This window comes from Schistocerca piceifrons, chromosome 4 (assembly GCF_021461385.2).
Source record: "Schistocerca piceifrons isolate TAMUIC-IGC-003096 chromosome 4, iqSchPice1.1, whole genome shotgun sequence".
Taxonomy (NCBI): Eukaryota; Metazoa; Arthropoda; class Insecta; order Orthoptera; family Acrididae; genus Schistocerca; species Schistocerca piceifrons.
The window spans coordinates 279,692,575-279,712,360 of NC_060141.1; positions in this window are offsets into that span (position 1 = coordinate 279,692,575).

The window sequence follows — 19,786 nt, forward strand, 5'->3', positions numbered from 1 at the left end:
CGTACAGGTGCTCCTTACGTACACAAATAAACATACTAAACACAGAACACAAACTTATATACAGATAGTGGATAGTGTGCAACATTCTCGTAGAAGTAAAAGAAAATAGCATACATCGCCCCAGTCCGATAAACATTTACGGGAGGTCTCCTTTTTTTGGTCCTCAGGCAATTGCCCAAAAGTGGGAAAACTCTCCCAAACATTCCACTCTGGGTTTCCCACCATCCCACTACCAGTCTGTTGGGACAATTTGCAGAAATCATCAGACATCCGTCAGCGCTCACGTGAGTTGGGAGCGAAAGGTGCAGAACAAAAACCATGCAGAGTAAATTATTGAATTTACTTTGTACACACATAAACATATACCAGGTTCATGGTCGAGATCGCTAATGCACGCCTATGAGGTGGCGATCGACCTGACGCTTGTGAGGTGGCTCTCGACCTGAGGGGTAAACCGGATCGAATCTGGGTGGTGGAAAAAATCTTCACTGCCAGTATCTGGGCAGGAAGGAGAGGAGAAGTCGTAGCGTTAAGTTCCTGAATGTCAAACCTTGGGACGATGTCGTGTTACAAATACCAAACCTCTGTACAGTGTCTCAAGAAGTGAGGGCATGGACACTGTTGACGGTGATCCATCCGTCGGATGAGGACGTTAAGCTTGGTGGACCCCTAGGTGGAATCACGTGAAAAACTCATAAACAAATAAACTATCAACTACAATAAGCTTTGATCGAAGTACACGTCACTATAAACTTCACGCTCTACAGACCCGCAGCTAATGCTCCCACAGTTAAGTGGAAAATGGAATCCGTATCCCAGTTCAGACCAGAGTTTTCGGGAGACTTTCCTTACTTCTACGTCAAATGCTGGTAGCTGGAAACCCGCTACTAAATATCAGCATTTGTGATTCCCTCTGTCCCGTTACCACGCCATATGGTATTAGGCAGAAGAATCACTCACTCTACACAGGTCGGTATTCGAGCCGTCTTCTGTACTTACACAATGAAAAGTATGTAAGAAAAAGTAGTTTTCCCCATGAAATGATATGTTGGAGTGCAGAACCGTGTCAGGACTACCCTGGAACCAGCGTTCCACACAACCGCCACCCATAACCGCCATTGACACTAGTTTTTACCATCTCTCTGCCTCATCAGTGCGTAGCAACAGATTTAAATTTTGTCATCCGAACCAACTCAGTGCAGCTCTCTCACATGTTTGCAGATGGTTCTAAAACTGTTTTCCTGTTCATTCTAAATCTTCCACTATTTACATCAAAGTCAAAACTAGCTAAGACAGGTATTCTTCCTGCTGTGAAATGGAGGAAAGGAAATTAATTTATTAGTGAACCTTGCAATGACTTGCAAATATTCAATAAGTACAGGAACTGGATGTACGTACTGAAAATTGTATCAGGAGTAGGTTGCCATATGTGGCTGGGACCTCGTCGAAATAATCTGAGATTGGGGTGTAGAAATGAAGCAAAAAAATTATTTTATACATTTAATTATACTTAGAGCACAATTACATTGCACTTGTAGCAGCAGAAATGGATGGTACACCATGTTTCGGAACATTTCACCCATTTCAGCAAGTCCTTTTTCCGTTTTACGTATTTATAAAAGTACATGGAAGTCAGGTTGTAGTTAAACTGACACTGTAAGATTGATTCCACGGTCCGTGGCAGTAGTCGACTTCTTTCATCAGTCCAATGGACTGACTTCAGCGAAAATACTCTTTCCACAACTGCGTTGTGTGCAGTAATAGAAAACATATACTCGCATTGTTTTATCAGTTGGCATTTTCATTCAGGAGTTTCGGATTTCTAAAGGAAGTAAATCCACCATTCTTCCACGGAGTGTTTAGACTTCCACTCTTCCCAGTCAAGCATTGTTTCTAAAAGGCTCATCAGCTACATATATTCCTGAAAACAATTGTCGCCTGAAATCCTCACTCCATTTTTAGGCACGTATATAACAGTGTTTCTAATCGTCACCCAGTCTTGGGTTTCAAACAGCGTCATCCAATCTAATACCTGATATTTATCAAGAGAAATAGCCCTTTTTCCCAAGTAATCAAATGCCGTGGTATAGAAAGCCATTGTCTCTTCCTAAAATTCCAAAATCAGATTAATCATTTCTTGGTTAGGGTTTTCATTCTTTATTTTATTCAAATTCATCTTGGCTTGTAACCCAATAAAATTCCTTTCATTCAGATATCCTTCAGTGTCGATTAATATATTTCTTATTTCAGTTATGCAGACTTTCTTCTTCTCCACGCTTCTTATGTTCTTCACACACAGAACCAACTGCGCAAAAAACATTAAGTAAATTTCACTGATCGTACTACTGAAGAAATACAAATGATTTTAGGTGACATGTCTTGGGCTTCAAACAATTGCTTTAATGGAATCCAAAACCTAAGAATTCTCTCAACTGCGTGAGTGAACGACACCCTTTCTTTTGTGAGTGAGATAGAGGAATGTGACGATTGACATCAACGTATAAGCTTTTCAGCTTCTCTGTCCTTAATACGAAGAGGTATGTATACTAAATAAACCTCTGGAATAGTTACAAAGTCCAGCATCCAACCCTCAAACTCATTTTAGTGGAAAACGTTCTTAAGCGGAGAAGAAACGCCTAACATAAATCAAATATTGTCAATTGGATAAAGTAGTTTCCTTGCTGCAAAAACTGTTTCTAAAGTTCTCAGTTGCATGAGTCATGTATGTTCAGACGTAGGGTATCTCCTCGTACATGGTAAAAGCAGAATTATGCATTCGTTGTAATTTGAAGTTTGCACAATGCAACAACTTTTACCGAAAATGAAAGATAAGAAACATTTGTTGAAAGCTGTAACTAGCAGCTACACACATAATTTGTAATATTTAGTAAGAGGTTCATTGTTCTCACTCTCAGCACCCTGCTCAGCAAATCCTTTCGCCATGCTGTTCGGAAATCTTCTCATTTCAAACTGCCAACCTTATTTGTAACAGAAAACTTGTACATTGTTGTTTGGTAACAGTATATAGCCAATTTCTTTCGAGTGTTTATTAGGGTACCGTACAGAATTTTGAAGTAAATTGGTCAAACCCTTTTGGAGATGTTGGGAAACAACGTTTCCTTGTTTATATCAGTATAGATTATTTGCATAGGTTACACACAATGTTGGGTAGCGTTAAACGTCACTCACTGATGACACTTGTTGCTAATTTGACTTCATATCTGATTATATACTACGACGGTTAAAAATTTACAATAAATTAAGAAAGAAAAATTATTCATTTACCACAAATGGGAATTGTTTATATTGTTACAAAGTAAAGACATATGCATCCCATCTCCACTGAAGCTGCTAAGGACGGATCTGTAAAACATACGGACACGGAAGGGCAAAGGATAGAGATGTGGTTTTAACTCTTCAGCTACTATTGTAGCTATCAAATGAAATTAAAAATGGTTCAAATGGGACTGAGCACTATGGGACTTAACTTCTGAAGTCATCAGTCACCTAGAACTTAGAACTACTTAAACCTAAGGACATCACACACGTCCATGCCCGAGGCAGGATTCGAATCTGCGACCGTAGCGGTCGCGCTGTTCCATACTGTAGCGCCTAGAACCGCTCAGCCACACCGGCCGGCCAATGAAATTAACAAGGGACATTTGGATAAAACAGTGTTACATAGGTTACACTGTAATTCCAGTACTGAAGTTTCGAAACATGAGAACAATATTTTATAGTCATACATCGGAGGATATAAGAGGATTGGCAGATATGAGCAGATGTACAAAAAACACAGAACTCGTGATGTAAGGCTTTTGTGGCGCTCAGTGTAAACGTCGGCAGGCTGAAACATTATGTGATGTAATTCTGTCTGACATTGACCCCACGTTGTTTACATTATTCTCTTCCTCTTAAAGCTAGACCAACGGTACATAAAATTGCTCTCAAATGGAGGTTCAGCCTCGCTGACGCCCATGTTTATGTCGCATCTGGTGATTTTATTAATGAGTGACACGGTCCATTTAGCGGCCACGTACTAACGCCACAAGTTCTTTACAGCCCCATATACCGCTTTACGAGCTGCGCCGGAACGCGGATCAACATTACGGATTATCAAGTTTTAATAGCAAGCCGTTCTCCGCTTTATTGTCGCCGGCATCTGTTCAGTTTTTAATCATGAATAGCACATAAATGTGTGTGGGATGGGTGTGTAGTTTCCGTTGGAATGTCTTTGTTAGACTCGGCGCCAGTTCAGTTATTCCTCTGTGAACAGTTTCGACAATCATTTGAAGCGTTTGCGGAACTTGTGAAATGTATTCTTCTAATGGGGTGTGCGTAGGAATCGCGACTGTGCTACAACTTTGCATGTAGCCATTGCATCGGTTACTATCACTTTACAGCGCTTCATTTTTTCAGCAGTTAAGATAGTGACAACAGTTAATGACAAAGTTTTGAACTTTTTTTAAGTTACAGATCTTTCTTTATCTAGGCCTACTTTCAATCACTGATTTCAAAACTGGGCTTGAAAATCAGTAACGAGCATCCATGACGATAAACTACGTCCTGATAGCTGTACATGGTAAATCTACTTCTTACCAAAGAAAATGTATAATATTTGTGAAATATTCAATTTATTCTTGAAATGGTCATGGATAGCAAAGGCATGGGCATGGAAATGGCAAGGGCTGGTTACCCAGAAAAGAAATACTTTTTGTCAGGCTGTAGGACGTTTATTTGCCAGAGTAACTTTATCTCTTTCCTCTTTTGCAGAAAATGTAGTACAGTTGTAACCTCACGTAAAATCAGCTCTTCGTTCGCAATAATTAAATTACAAAACCAAGGTACTGAGCTCAGTTGTTACTGATTTTATCTTCATTTGAAACAAACGGTTTCAGCTAAAACAAAGGTATAGTTAAGAAAATCTAGCGTGTTTTAAAGCAAATGAACTTTAGCGAGTCTATCAAAATTCAATGTAAATTAACATGAAACTTATCAACCAGACAAAACTTAAGACTCCGAAAGCATTACTTCAAGTTGATTTTAAGACATTTCTGCACAAGCTTCTGAAACACTTAACAGCGCATGCATCTTGTTGCACAGTGAGAATATTTAATAATAATAAATACATGAACCAAACTGGTGAATGCATTGGCTTTCGTAAAAAGGAATGGAATGGCGCCGTGCTGCTTGCAGCTTACACGCACGTCCAACAGTTAATGGGACCCTGCTTAATACAGATGAAAAATCACGTGACAACATACTTATTACAACATCGAATACACCAAGTAAGTAGAACAGCTATCACAATTCGTAATAGATGCTGCGTAAGGGCATAAGCAAAACAGGCAACAAAATTTTACCAGTTTTATGTACAGGTATCAAGCAACTCTGGTGGGCGTCGAATCAAATGAAGCCGCAACACGGCTCAATTCTAAGCCTTGAAAAATGAACGTACACACACACACACACACACACACACACACAGAGAGAGAGAGAGAGAGAGAGAGAGAGAGAGAGAGAGAGAGAGAGAGAGAGAGAGGGAGAGGGAGGGATGGAGAAACAAAAGAGAGACGGAGAGAGAGAAGAAGGCTTGGGAAGTCATAAACAAAGTTTATTAAATAAAATAATGCCTACACCGGAATTTTCATATCGCAATTAAAGATCGATAACTCGTTTCGGTTACAATTTGCAGCCATCTTCAGATCGTCCAAAATATGAAAAGGGGGTGAAGAAGCAATGGAAGGTATCGTTAGCTGTAGTCATGCAACAACATCCATTCGAAGTATCGAAACAGTACATAGCAGCAAACGTCACCGTGAGCAAGTCAGATATTAGGCGGTAATTTCGCAGGTTGACGGTCGTACAGGGAATTGTCCAGTTGTATGAGTAGAAGTTCGATCAAAACTCATTAGTTGCAAGTAATTAGCCTCGGAGAGAGGCCGTTATGACGTTGATGTTTATAATGGAAGCAACAGTGAGACAAAATAAAGCCACATAATTCGTAGTATTTGTTGGCCTGGAAAATGTTATCGTCATTATAAAATAGTGGTAGATGTTGGAAATTATAATAAAAAAAGAGTGATCTGTAGACAAGACTGGTAATAGAAAATTTTTACAGGGTGGTTTCGTGAGAACAGTCAGAAATGTAACAGGACATAGAGAATTTGAGGTATGAAACGTGGGGTCGCAGAAGCCAGCTTAAGGAGATATGGAAGTAAACTTGTCTACCGCTTGGTATAGCTTTACTATTTTCCAGCTTATCTACAACTAACATACGTACAAGCTTTCACGTATTTTGCTTTTCGTTTACATGTACATTCTTTACTTCCTGGAAAGAAACAAGGAGGACAACCTGAATACTAGAAAGTCAGGATGCATGTTTTGTTTACTTCACTTGTCCATAGACTGGCTTTCTTGTATCGTATTTACATTGTTCTATGGCACAACGTGCTATGAATGAACGACTGACCCGTTTATTACTCAGTGCTGTTGAGAGATTTACAGTCCAGTACGATGGAGCAGTACCGGTATAGTTATGCAGAACTCAATGACATGCACCTTATGTTTGGGGAAGTACGTTGCAAGGCTCTCGCTGCTGAGAGGCTGTATAGGGAGCGATTCCTTAACAGGCATCATCCGTCACGAAGAGTATTTATTTCTCTTGAGCAACGAATGCGGGAGACTGGTTCGTTGGGAAGAAGGAACGATGGACCTGGCAACATGAGGATCACATCGGATTTTGAAGGGGAGGTTTCGGAACATGTTGCAGCGGACTCAACTGCAAGTAATAGTTGTATTGCACTTGAAATGGGCGCTGTACGTACTGGAGTGTGGCGAGTGCTCAGCGAACAACAATTACATCCGTTATCACCCACAACGAGACCAGGCAATGCTTGTGACTGACTTTGCACCAAAGACCGCCTTGTGTCAGTGGTTGTTCCAGCAATGGAGTGCTTGACCAGATACCCTCCAAATCGTGCTATTTACTGACGTGACCTCATTTGATCGAGATGGTATTTCGAACAGCAGGAATACACACGTGTTGGATGACGAAATCCCTCAAGCTGTAGCAGAGTCACACCATGAATATCTAGGCCGGCATTGTAGTCGACAGTTTCACTGGCTGATATCTTCTACGCGGCCATCTGAATTGCCACCTGTACTTGAGGTTCGTGCAAAGAATTCTTCCTGAGTTGTTGGAGAAACCTTGGCTTTCCGTGAGAGGATATGGATACAACAAGACGGTGCACCGCCTCACTCACTTCAGTGTAGCTGTCCGCAGCCATCTCAGTACTCTATTTCCTGGTCGCTCGACTGCGAGTTCACCTGACCTAGATCACCTTGATTATATCCTATGGGGTTATCTAAGACCACTTGTGTATGAGGCCCCAGGGGATACGGAGATGGAATTAGTTGCCAGCATTGTTGCGATCTTTGATGTGATGTGATTCGAAACACACCAGGGATACATGTACATCTACATCTAAATGGATATCCTGCAAATCACATTTAAGTACCTGGCAGAGGATTGATCGAACCACCTTCACAATTCTCTATTGTTCCTAAATCGTATGGCGCGCAGAAAGACCGAATACCTACATCTTTCCGTACGAGCTCTGATTTCCCTTATTTTATCGTGTTAATCGTTTCTCCCGTTGTAGGTGGGTGCAAACAAAATATTTTCGCATTCGGAGAAAGTTAGTGATTGGAATTTCGAGAGAAGATTCAGCCCCAACGAAAAACGTCTTTGTTTTAATGATGTCCATCCCAAATCCTGTATCATTTCACTGACGCTCTCCCCCATAATTCGCGATAATACAAAACGTGCAGCCCTTCTTTGAACTTTTACGATGTACTCCCTCAATCCAATCTGGTAAGAATCCCACATCGCGCAGCAGTATTCTACAAGAGGGCGGAAAAGCCTAGTGTTGGCAGTCTCCTTAGTAGATCTGTTACATTTTCTAAGTGTCATGCCAATAAAACGCAATCTTTGGTTAGCCTATCCCCAACATTTTCTATGTGTTCCTTCCAATCTAGGTTGTTCGTTAATGTAATTTCTAGGTATTTAGTTCAATTTACGGCCTTTACATTTGAGTGATTTATCGTGTAACCGAAGTTTAACGGATTTCTTTTAGCACTGATGTGGATGACTTCACACCTTCCGTTATTTAGGGTCAACTGTCAATTTTCGCACCATGCAGATATCTTTTCTAAATCGCTTTGCAATTTGTTTTGATGTTCTGGTGACTTTATAAGTTGATAAACGACAGCGTCATCTGCAAACAACCGTAGACGGCTGCTCAGATTGTCTACCAAATCGTTTATATAGATAAGGAACAGCAAAGGGCCTATAAGACGACGTTGGGGAACACCAGAAATTTCTTCTGTATTACTTGATGACTTTCCGTCAGTTACTACCAACTGTGACGATATTCTATAAGAGTGCAATTTCACTACAAGCCGCTTGTGTAGTACAGTGTCAAAAGCCTTCCCGAAATGCAGAAATACGGAATCAGTCCGACATCCCTTGTCAGTAGCACTCAACACTTCATGCAAGTAGGAAGCTAGTTGTGTTTCACAAGAACGATGTTTTCTAAATCTACGTTCACAGTGTTTCAATAGACCGTTTTCTTCGAGATAATTCATAATGTTTGAACACAATATATGTTCCAAAACCCCGCTGCATATCGACATTAATGATATGGGCCTGTAGCTTGGTGGACTACTCCTACTACCTTTCTTGAATATTGGTATGACCTGTGCTACTTTGCAGTCTTTAGGTACGGATCTTTCGTCGAACGGACCGTTGTATATGATTGTTAAGTATGCAACTGTTGCATCAGTGTACTCTGAAACGAACTTAATTGGTATACATTCTGGACCAGAGAACTTGCTTTTATTAAGCTGCTTAACTACTCCGACGATATTTACTTCTACGTTACTCGTGTTGGTCGCTGTTCTTGGTTCGAGTTCTGGAATATTTACTTCGTCATCTTTTGTGATGGCGTTTCGGCTCTGTTTAATAACTCTGCTTCGGCAGCACTGTCTTCGATAGTATCTCCATTGATTAAGTCTTGCCGCTAGCATATTTTACATACGACCAGAACCTCGTTGGATTTTCTGCCATGTTCCGAGACAAAGTTTCGTTGTGGAAACTATAATAATCACCTCGCACTGAAGTCCGCTGCGCTAAGTTTCGAGCTTCTGTAAAAGATCTCCAATCTTGGGGATTTTGCGTCTGTTTTAATTTGGCATATTTGTTTCGTTGTTTCTGCCACAGTGTACTGACGCGTTTTGTGTACCAAGGAGGATCAGCTCCGTAGTTTATTAATTCATTTGTTATAAATCTCTCAATTGCTGCCGATACTACTTCTTTCAATTCAAGCCTTATGTGGACTACACTTATATTGTTCATTTTGGCGGAGTGGAGATTGCGTCTGAGGAAGACGTCAAGTGAGTTTTTTATCTGCTTTTTTGAATAGGTATATTTTTCGTTTATTATTGTAGGACTTGGGGATTTCAATATTCAGTCCCGCTACGACAACCCTGTGTTCACATTTGTCCAACAAACTTTTCAGCTACTGTCACACTTTCGGAGTTAATCTTGGTGGCATTAGTTAGTGACTCACCCTGTGTACCAGAAGAGAGTGAGTCTGAGGCGGAACGGCCCTTTTCTCACGTCTGGAACTGCTGCTGCTAACGGCCAGTGTCAGTCTGGCCGGACAAGTAGACAGGACAATGGGCGCTCCAGGGCATTGGGGAGGGGGGTGGGGGGGGGGGGGCGTGAGAGGTAGCTTGACCACTGGCGAGCAGCGGCTACGCGGGCATCTAATTTGATTACCTGACGACGGGTAATTGGTGGCGCGGACCGCGGACCACCTGGTAATCACGTTGCGGCGAGTTACAGCCGCTCCTGGAAGACGCCTCCCGTCGCTGGACGGCAGCAAACAACGACCACTACGAAAAGGGTGGCTTTAATCCCGCCGCCACTTCCACCGCCACATGACGTACGCGGCTGTTCCCTCAGACCATTACAACAACCGCGTCCAGAGCCGTCTGCGGTCATCGTTCACATTATTCACTGTATCTACGACTAACCAGTACTCTTTTACATATTTTATTGGCGTAATTCCTAATAATTTCCGATTACATTTTGCATTATGAAACTAAGGGATCTTCTACAGTCTTGAAAATAAACGTTGCTACAGTCAGACTATTAGATGAAAAATTGTTTAATGTGTCACGTACCTCAAACCTACAGAAAGCAATGCTTTTGTAATGGAGTAAGAAAAATCTAATTTGGTTGTGATTTTGGCTTAGTGATAATTACAGCAGCACTTGTCGAAATTGACACGAGTGTGCACCAATTAACATTTTTTTGTACCGTCCTTCCGTGCTCTATTACATCTTTTTTCTTGTTTAGCGTTAATTGAATTCCTGTGGTCAAGTAAATAAAAATCTCTCTCAAGCCTACGTCGTTCAGTTGCTGACTGCTTTGATTACACGAAAGCGCTGGATGTTGCTCTGTTATTTAGCTTCAGACTGTTGCGCTGAATCATTTTCCCCTCACATTTGCCTAGCAAAACCTTACATTATCATGTAAGAGAAATTTATCTGCGAAGATGAAAAATCTTTCACATATGTCATAATCTTTATCGTCACAAATACGTGCCATAAATTCTTGCAACCCAGCGAGATCGTCACACACCATAGTAGGACCTGCAGCTCTTATGTTCGAAAGTTTGAATTGTTTTTACAACCGGACTGTTCTTCCAGGCCGGCCGATGTGGCGCTACAGTCTTGAACCGTGCTACCGCTACGGTCGCAGGTTCGAATCCTGTCTCGGGCAAGGATGTGTGTGATGTTCTTAGGTTAGTTATGTTTGTTCTACGTTCTCGGGGACTGATGTCCTCAGATGTAAAGTCCGATAGTGCTCAGAGTCATTTGAACCATTTTGTTCTTCCAGACGTGACCAGACGAACAGATACCACACATCCATTTAATTGAGTCGCCTAGATGTGCAATGAATCCGCCTTCGTCAGTGCGGATGCACAATTACGTTCGACTTCCTACAGAAATTGCGATAAATACTGTGTCCGGATGGCGGAGTGGTTAACACTGCTGCCTGGTAAGTAGCAGATCCTGGGTTCGGATGTCGGTCCGAAACGCAATTTCGCTCGGCGCCTCTGATTCCGCATGAAGTCCCGATGCATCTGTCATCAATAGCTGCTTCCCTTTCTTTTCTTTTCTCCCCTCCGCGTTGAATTTACATAATATGTATCACAGCTGCGGATTTCGTGTGGTGGCTTTCGGAAATGTTCGAAAAACAGAAATCACGCCTTCATATAACGGACAGACGAAACGTGCGTTAAAACGACTATAACGCCTGAAATACTGGAAGGCATATTCTTGCCATCTGTGGAGTAAGCGAACATACCGCTCTTCCTGTCTGTTACGTTTACGAGTGAATTATTGTCAACCTTAAGACGCTCACTTCGAGAAAAGACATTTGACACCCTGCGGATAGTTGCCATATTAATGAAAATTTAAGCAAGACACGTAGATCAACATCATTGGTTTTCCACTCCAGCTGCCTGGGTTTGGTTTTAGGCACCCTCCACTGTCCATGTGCCATTCTTCTCTGCCCTAGCTGATTCCTCTTCCAGTTGTTCCAGTCAACTCTCACTTGGTCTTTCTACTGTCGTCCTAGCAATCACGTTTGAATGTAGCCATTGTTTAGCTGTCTCTCCATCAAGCATTCGTTTGAGGTAGCCAGACCACCCCAAAGGGGCCCTTGTCCCATTTCTTTCAAGGCAGTCTATGCTCCAGTTTCTTCCCTCACTTTTTTCATTTTTAGTTTATTACGCAATTCTCTCTGGTCCACACTTTGTTAGAATTTCATTCCTGCAGCTTGCAGTTTGTTTCCAACCTCTTTGGTTGATGTGCAGGTTCCTAGGGCACAGGGTTATTATGAGGATAAAGCAGAAAAACTAATTTGTGATGCAGCAGACCAAATTTTTTCAATCGAATAAAATCGAAGAAGCGTACTACATTTACTATGCAGTAATTGGAAAACGCTCATTCCACGTGCTCACTTTCTCCCCCCCCCCCCTTCTCTTTCTCCCTTTCCTCTTTCTCTCTCTCTCTGTTCTCTCTGCCGGCCGAAGTGGCCGTGCGGTTAAAGGCGCTGCAGTCTGGAAGCGCAAGACCGCTACTGTCGCAGGTTCGAATCCTGCCTCGGGCATGGATGTTTGTGATGTCCTTAGGTTAGTTAGGTTTAACTAGTTCTAAGTTCTAGGGGACTAATGACCTCAGCAGTTGAGTCCCATAGTGCTCAGAGCCTTTTGAACCATTTTCTGTTCTCTCTGTCTCTGTTCCTCTGGCGCACACACACACACACACACACACTAACTGTTTAAAAATCTAGGTTAAAAACATCGTTGTTGCCCTAGTGGCTAGAAAATTAAGTGTGTGTACATACGTCGCAATATCTCTAGTTGCTAACAATATATTACCGCTAATGGGTAACCTTACTCTAAGGTTTCCTGTGATAAGATGAGGTTAGTGCCATGTCCCTTGCCGCACTCGTGCAGAGATAATTCAGCCCATGGTAGCCAAAATAGTTGCTGTCTAAGCCTTTCTCGATTGAAGCAGAGGCGGTACACTGTGTAACACCATAGATTAAAGGTCGACCGGCGACAGAAATCGCACAACTTGCCTACGGGCCGCTAGACGCCGCCGCGAGCGCTAAGAGTGCATTGCGATCGCAGGCGCGCGTGTTGCGTACGAGCCGCGAGGTGCCGCCACGAGGGCAACCGTATATAAGTGCCGACGGAGATCGGACATCTCTCATTTTGTTGGCATCTCATTTTTGCCTATTCTCTTATTTGCTTAGTTGCTTAGCTGCTTGTGCTCTCTTTCAGTCATTCTGATTGTTTTTATTTACTCCCAATTGAGAAACGCTCGTTTTGGCATTTCACTTTTGCATATTTCTCATTTTGCTAATAATATGCTCCTTAGTTTTTTACAGTTGATTTGATTAACATAGTCTCATGTACTGTTTGTTCATTTCAGCCTGTTCATATTTTGATGTTCTTTAAATACTGTAATAATAATCGGAAGCGTTTCTTCCCTTAAACTTGTGTAAAGTATTCTCGATGTGGGATTTGTTCTGTGACACAGATGTGAGGTTTTGAATATAAATTATGTACGAAACTGTGCTTTAAAAGGAATGTATTTTTTCAGTTGTTCTACATCAGACGACTAGTTCGTGATATGAGGGAGAAATTTGAGGGGCGAACCCATGGAAATAGTCTTAAGTGATCCCCTTTAAAAATAAAAATTGATGTGACACTGAAAGACGTAACACTGTAGGCACCGGATATTTATATATATAAAACTATACGTCACAACTGTCACGATAAACTTTCTGCGATACATGCTAATGTTATGTCACGATCATGAGGGTAGAGTCGGTACCTGGAGTATGGATTACACGTGGAGCCTGGTTGTATTTCTACGTGTCACTGCACATTACCTCCATTTCAAGCATGTCGGCAACTTATTCTTACGTCATGGTGCACCTTTATCCACAACAAAGAGCGTGTTTTTTGTTTGTTTTTTTTCTGCCAGTCGTTCTACTATTTCTTGTAGCAAGTAGTTGCTGGTGTTACTAACTACACCTGTCTTTAACGGCATCAATTCTGGCGTGAGAGAATTGTACTGTCGTCAATGTTTTCAGCGTATTTATCCTTTTACTGAGCGGTACGTTCTACTTTTAACAAAGAGGCTCCTGTGGAGAGTGCAAATCGTTTACCCTATTGTGTCTTTTCATTGCAACATCCACCACCAACGCCTTTAGTCGTACGCGACACATCTGCAAAATACGAGGGAAGCTTACTATGTAGGAATGGAGCGGAAGTCCCGTGCCTGTGCGTGCGGACACAGATGCCGCGGCGGCTGCCGCGTTTAGTGCGCTGGCCTGGCGGCCGCGGGCCGCAGGCTTTTTAACCACCGCTCTTAACCGGCGCGCCCGCAGTGCCGTAAATTCCCCCGTCTCCTGCGCCCCCCCTCCTTCCCTGGCCGACGACCCTGTGGCTACCGTGGCCAGCCTAGAGTGTAAAGTGCTGCTCATAATAAAATAAAGCCACAGCGTTTTGCTACACTAGTGAATTTATCGATTGCCTAAAGCAGGCATGGAGAACTTTTTGTTACCTGCGTGTACAGAATAGAGAATATACAGAATAGAAACTCAGCTGAAATCCATGCGTCAAAATTTAGTGTGCATGCGCGAGTCTGCCATATTGAAACCGAGTAAAGAGCTGTGTTGGAATCCAAAGGGGAATGGATACGTTCTGTTTATTGTATTAATTGTGCATTTTAGTTGCTGGGCTTACCTACAAAGAAACAATTGTTTGATGTACTGTTAAAACTAGAAACATATAATAGGCAATAGTAAGGGAAAATCCCACACGCAAAGCTAACGAGCGATTCACATGAAGCGGTTGTTAGCAGTCCATGAGAAAAAATGAGTTTTTCGATTTTAATGCTGTAAACAGTAATAAACATAATATAAGTTGCCGACATGCTTGAAAAGGAGGCAGTGTGCAGTGACACGTAGAAATACAACCAGGCTCCACGTGTAATCCATACTACAGCAAGGTCGACTACGAGTTGAACCCAGTTCAGCAGCAAAGTGCGTTTTTCGTAGAGATGCGAGGGAACTGGCTATGAGCAAATGGTACCTACTCTTCCGTCATGATCGTGACAAAACATTAGTGTGTATCGCATTAAAAGTGAAGCTACATCACCTCCAGTGGTTAGCCGCGAGGGATTAGCCGAGTCGGCCGGAGTGGCCGTTCGGTTCTAGGCGCTACAGTCTGGAGCCGAGCGACCGCTACGGTCGCAGGTTCGAATCCTGCCTCGGGGATGGATGTGTGTGATGTCCTTAGGTTAGTTAGGTTTAAGTGGTTCTAAGTTCTAGGGGACTGATGACCATAGGGCTCGGAGCCATTTATACCATTTTTTCGATTAGCCCAGCGGTCTTCGGCGCTGCAGTCATGCACTATGCGGTTGGTCCCGGCGGAGGTTCGAGTCCTCCTTCGGGCATGGATGTGTGTGTATGTCGTTAGGATAATTTAGGTTAAGTAGTGTGTAAGCTTAGGGACTGATGACCTTAGCTGTTAAGCCCCATAGGAGTTCACACACATCTGAACATCTGAGCCGGCCGGAGTGGACGTGCGGTTCTAGGCGCTACAGTCTGGTGCCGAGCGACCGCTACGGTCTCAAGTTCGAATCCTGCCTCGTTTATGGATGTGTGTGATGTCCTTAGGTTAGTTAGGTTTAATTAGTTCTAGGCGACTGTTGACCTCAGAAGTTAAGTCGCATAGTGCACAGAGCCATGTGAACCATTTTTTTGAACATCTGAACTCCTGTGGTTAGTCTTTCAGCAGAGGTTCTTCTTTTCGTTTAAAGAAATTAAAAACGATTGCCCATCTCGTTCGAACCTGAGGAAAATAATTGACATACGAAAACGATTTCTTTCATGTCTTATAGTTTCATATCACATTTTGATGACGAAGTCTCTATATTATTTGGAATAGCTGTGTAGCACAACCTCCTTCCATGAATCATGGACCTTGTCGTTGGTGAGGAGGCTTGCATGCCTCAGCGATACAGACAGTCGTACTGTAGGTGCAAACACAACGGAGGATTATCTGTTGAGAGAACAGACAAACGTTTGGTTCCTGAGGAAAGGTAGCAGCCTTTTCAGTAGCTGGACGGGCAATACTCCGCATGATTGACTGGCCTTGTACTCGTAACATTAACCAAAACGGCCTTGCTGTGCTGGTTACTGCGAACGGCTGAAAGCAAGAGGAAATTACAACCGTAATTTCTCCTGAGGGCATGCAGCTTTACTGTATGGTTCAATGATGGTGGCGTCCTCTTGGGTAAAATATTCTGGATGTCAAATAGTCCCCCATTCGGATCTCCGGTCGGAGACTAATCTGGAGGATCAGGAGGACGTCGTTATCAGGAGAAACAACACTGACGTTATACGGATCGGAGCGTGGGAAGTAGATCCCTTAATCGGGCAGGTAGGTTAGAAAATTTAAAATGGGAAATGAATACGTTAAAGTTAGATATAGTTGGAATTAATGAAGTTCGGTGGCAGGAGGAAGAAGATTTCTGGCCAGGAGAATACAGGTTTATAAATACAAAATCAAATTCGGGTAATGCAGGAATAAGTCTAATAATGAATAAAAAATAGGAGCGCATGGAAGCTACAACGAACATAATAGTGGACGCATTATTGTTGTCAAGATAGACACGAAGCCCACGCCTACCCAAGTAGTGTAAGTTTATACGCCAAGTAGCTACGCAGATGACGAAAAAATCGAAGAAATATATGATGAGATAAAAGAAATTATTCAGATGGTGCAGGGACATGAAACTTTAATAGTCATGGAGGACTGGAATTCGACAGTAGGGAAAGTAAGAGAAGGAAAAGTAGTAGGCGAACATGGAATGGGCTAAGGAATGAAAGAGGAAGTCGCCTGGTAGAATTTTGGCAGAGCATAACTTAATCATAGCTAAAACTTGGTTTAAGAAATATGAAAGAAGGGCTATACGTGGAAGAGGCCTGGAAACACTGGAAGGTTTCAGATCGATTATATAATGGTAAGACAGAGATTTAGGAAAGATGTTTTAAATTTTAAGACAGTTTCAGGGGCAGATGTGTACTCGACCACCATCTATTGGTTAGGAACTGTCGATTAAAAAATTTAATTCATGAAAGGAGAAAATATAAAAATGCATTAAGTGAAGCAGGCAAAAAGGATTGACAGGAAGTGCAAAATAGCTAAGCAGAGATGACTAGAGGACAAAGGTAAGGATGTAGAGGCATATATCACTAGTAGTCAGACAGATACTCCCTACAAGAAAATTAAAGAGACTTTTGGAGAAAAGAGAACCACTTGTATGAACATCAAGAACTCAGATGGAAAAACAGTTCTAAAAGGGAAGACAGAAAGGTGGAAGGAGTATACAGAGGGTTTATAAAAGAACTATGTACTTGAAGCAATATTATTGAAATGGAAGAGGACGCATATGAAGATGAGATTGGAGATACGATACTGTGTGAAGAATTTGACAGAGCACTGAAAGACCTAAGTCGAAACAAGATCCCAGGAGTATACAACGTTCCATTAGACTTACTGATAGCTTCTGGAGTGCCAGCCCTGAGAAAACTCCATCATCTGGGAGCAAGGGATATGAGTCAGGCGAAATACTCTCAGACTTCAAGAAGAATATAATAATTCCCATCCCAAAGACAGCGAGTGTTAACAGGAGTAAATATTACCGAACTATCATTTTAATAAGTCACCGCAGCAAAATACTAAAACGAGTTCATTACAGACGAATGGAAAGACTGGTAGAAGCCGATCTCGGGGAAGATGAGCTTGGATTCCGTAGAAATGATGGAACTCGTGAGGCAATACTGACCCTACGACTTATAATAGAATATAGATTAAGGAAAGGCAAACATACGTTTCTAGCATTTGTAGACTTAAAGAAAGCTTTTGACAATATTGACTGGAGTAGGAATTAACGTCTATGGAGAATAAATAAAAAGTTTGAGATTTACCGACGACAATGTAATTCTATCAGAGACAGCAATGGACCTGGATGGGCAGATGTACGGAATGGGCAGTATCTTCAGAGGATGATATAAGATGAACATCAACAAAAGCAAAACGGGGATAATGTACTGTAGTCGAATGAATTCAGGTGATGCTGAGGGAATTAGATTAGATAATGAGACAAAGTATTAAATGAAGTTTGCTATTTGGGGAGCAAAGTAAATGATGGTGGACGAAGTAGAGAGGATATAAAATGTAAACTGGCAATGGCAAGGAAAGCGTTTCTGACTAGGAGAATTTTGTTTACATCGAGTATAGATTTGTTAGGAATTCTTTTCTGAAAGTATTTGTATGGAGTGTGGCCATATATGAAAGTGAAACATGGACAGTAAATAGTTTAACCAAGAAGAGAATAGAAGCTTTCGAAAAGTGGTGCTACAGAAGAATGCTGAAGATTAGATGGGTGGATCATGTAACTAATGATGAGGTACTGAATAGAATTGGGGAGAAGAGGAATTTGTGGCGCAACTTGAGTAGAAGAAGTGATCGGTTGGTTGGACACGTTATGAGGTATCAAGGTTTCATAAATTCAGTATTGGAGGGAAGCGCGGAGGCTAAAAATCGTAGAGGGAGACCAAGACATTAAACAGATTCAGAAAGATGTAGGTTGCAGTAGTTACTTGGAGATGAATAAGCTTGCAAAGAATAGGGCAGCATGGAGGGCTGAATCAAACCAGTCCCTGGACTGAAGACTACAACAACAACAACAACAACAACACGCAGCATTAAATTTCAAGATTTTGCAATGAAAATTATGATTTCTTTACACTTATCAATCGCCGTTTATTAAAAAATACGATTCATAGTACATAATATGTTAAACTTATAAGTTCGCGCCTAATTCAAAATATTTGTTGGAATTAGAATTTAACCATCCTACTGGTTTCGTACAACATAATGGCTATGTGTTATTTTCCGACTGAAGACATGAATGAAAATTCCAAACTAATGCAAACCTTGAAACTCCTGCAGAGTGTTCAGTAACAGCTGTTTCTGTTGGAAGTGAAGTTGATTTACCAGTTCAGAGTCCCAGAAAGGAAAAATTCAGATGTAAAATAAAATTTCCTGCGAGGAAAGATCTGATATTTACAAGATAAAGCTAAAAGCAGTAGCAGTTCACAGTCTGTAATTTAAAATCTCGTGTGATAAGTTTTTGACTAAAGATATACCACACCATGTTTCATTAGCCATTCCTTTCGTAAAAATTTTCATTTAGTCTGTTAGATTAGTTATTTTTCGTGGGAATGTCCATCTGGAGCCGTAGAATTAAGCAGCTATCGTTTCGCTTTTACACGGTTTCAATATGGCGTCGAGCGCAATGCTTGGGTTCATACAAATCAAAGGAGCTGCCCTCAGGCATCCTTTCTGTATACTCTCTATCCAATGCTGCAAGCCTGATTCACATACTTACTACAGCAAGTTATGACTCTAAGCAATCGGTTTTAAGGACACATTCGTTTTATTTATCACTTGAAAACGTAAAGTCTGTAAATGAGTCCGGATCTTGTTACGGCATTTTATTTGTTAATGTCAGTACAATTCACAATTACCGGTTTAGTCTGCTGTCATCTTCATATATGTTACAAGTAGAAAAACTGCCATACAGCCAATTAAATTCAATTAGCTGAAGCAATATCTCTAACAGACCTAGTGATACGTAAAAATAAAAAGATTAACATCATTAACAACCATACATACCACCCATACACATTATAAAAATATTCTGATGTGGGTACCAACATCAAAATCTATGTACTTCGCACATAGTAAGTGCTGGTCACGGCCTTGATGCGTGCAGTTTTTATACGAATAACCGATGCCAGTAGACGGCATTATAGCTAGGGTACGTGGTTAATCAGTATCGTAAAATCATTAGTTACAATATTGTATGCATAACCATTAATTAGAATTTCTTAATATGGCAATATTATCCTCTGACAATAAATCGTGAACTGAGATACAATATGTGAGGATAAAATCCGCAACTAAAATCCACCAAAAATGTGTAAAGAGTAACAACAGGAATCTCCTAGCCTGGAAAGACGTAGAAGAAATCAGGAATTGTATGAGCTGAAGAGGCA